We start from the raw sequence: 2,500 nt of genomic DNA, 5'->3' as shown, positions 1-2,500 counted from the left end.
ATACCAAACTACACGGCACCACACCACTACACCACACTACACCACACCACACTACACCACACCACACCACTACATCATACCACACCACACTACACTTCACACACTACACTACACCACGCTACACCACTACACTACACCACACTACACTACACCACACAACACCACTACATCGCACCACACCACACAACACTACACCACACCAGACCACTACAACACAGTACACCACACCACTACAATTAGTGACACCACACCACACCACACTACACCACTATACCATACTACACAGCACCACACCACTACACCACACTACACCACACCACACTACACCACACCACACCACTACAACATACCACACCACACTACACCACTACACACACTACACTACACCACACCACACCACAACACTACACCACACCACAACACACCACTACACCACACCACACCACACCACACCACTCCACACTACACCACACCACTACACCACACCACACCACACCACTCCACACTACACCACACCACTACACCACACCACACTACACCACACCACACTACACCACACCACACCACACCACTTCACCACACCACTACATCACACCACACTACCCTACACTAAACCACACCACTACAAAACGCTACACCACACCACACCACACCACACCAATCGACACTATACTACACCACATCACACCACACCACTACGCTACACCACACCACACCACACTACACTACACTACACTACGCTACACCACACCACACCACTACACCACACCACACCACTACACTACAGCATACCACACCACACCACACCACTACACCACACTATTACACTACACTACACTACACTACACTACACCACACCATTACACTTCAGTGCAATATTACAGTACAATCTTATGTATCTTTATGAGATGATAAAGTTATTCTTATCTTTTCTATTCCAATCACTGTGCAATATAGTAGACTGTGCTCATCATATTCAAAATAATGTATATCAGTTCTTTGTTTTTTTACATTTAAAATATTACCTGCAAAGTGTGGAATGAATGTATGAAATGGTGTATGTGATATATATATATATTACGTTTGTGTCTTCGTTATATTCCTAATAGCTGTTTTGGGGGTTAAAAAAAAATTTTTTTTTTTTTTTTACAGTTATGGTCTCCATGTTGTTTACTTGTCTATGTTGTGATAATGCACCTGACCAAATTTCTCTAGTTGGAGATAATAAAGTTACTCTTATCTTATGTTTCACGTATAGCACAGCACAACACAGCACAACACAGCAAAGAAACCTTGAACAATCGATCAGTAATCTGATCCAATCGACTAGTCATTTGTGTGGGCAAGTTTCCAAAACCCCGCCTCGGCGTGTCAAAATCCAGGGGAATCCCCGCGCGCGCGCGCGCGTGCGTGTGTGTGTGTGTGTGTGTGTGTGTGTGTGTGTGTGTGTGTGTGTGTGTGTGTGTGTGTGTGTGTGTGTGTGTGTGTGTGTGTGTGTGTGTGTGTGCCCGCGCGCCTAAGTAAAGCCTAACATAATGATAGAAGAAACATAATCACGATGAGCGCCAGAAGGCAGCTGTCATTATTGTCTTAGCCAGGCAAACATCCTGTTGTATGAATAGCTCCGTGTTTTGTGACACGCTGACTGAAGATAGACCGTATGTGACCATCCGTATAAATCAGTCATATAATCACTCACTCAGTCACACACTCAATCGATCAATGAAGGAGGAGGGTTGCATGCTGGAAAAAAAAAAAAAAAAAAAAGGGCCGCGGCGGTTTAACAGACCATATCGATCGGAATTTCCAGTGTTTTACAATCACACACAATACAGATCTTTCAAAGTTTCACACTTTCCCCGTTTCCATCACCACGACTTTTCAGCTTCGATAAATCGTAACTTCTTCGTTCGTGGGCTATAGCTCTCCCACGTTCACTCGTATGTACACGAGTGGGCTTTTACGTGTATCACCGTTTTTACCCCTCCATGTAGGCAGCCATATAATGTTTTCGGGATGTGTGCATGCTGGGTATGTTCTTGCTTCCATAACCCACCGAACGCTGACATGGATAACAGGATCTTTAACGTTGCGTATTTGATCTTCTGCTTGCGTATACACACGAAGGGGGTTCAGGTACAGGCGGGTCTTCACATAATATTGTGTTGACCTGGGAGATGGGAAAAAAATTCCACCCTTTACCCACCAGACGCCGTTACCGAGATTCGAACCCCGGACCCTCAGATTGAAAGTCCAATGTTTTAATCACTCGGCTATTGCGACCGTCGATAAATCGTAACGAAACCGCCAAACGAATTTTCGGGCGTGAAATATATACACGATAATCTCTCCGGACAAGTACGAGGGTCATTCAATAAATAAGGTGAATTTTTCGGTATAAGGACTTCTAATACAGATAGAAGCTTACTTAAAAAAATTTTTTTTTGTTTTACTTCTTTTTCACATGGATTTAATTTGTTTTGCAGATTAAAAAAAACTT

This window comes from Babylonia areolata, chromosome 27, assembly GCF_041734735.1.
Source record: "Babylonia areolata isolate BAREFJ2019XMU chromosome 27, ASM4173473v1, whole genome shotgun sequence".
NCBI lineage: Eukaryota > Metazoa > Mollusca > Gastropoda > Neogastropoda > Buccinidae > Babylonia > Babylonia areolata.
Note: the sequence above shows the minus strand (reverse complement) of the source record.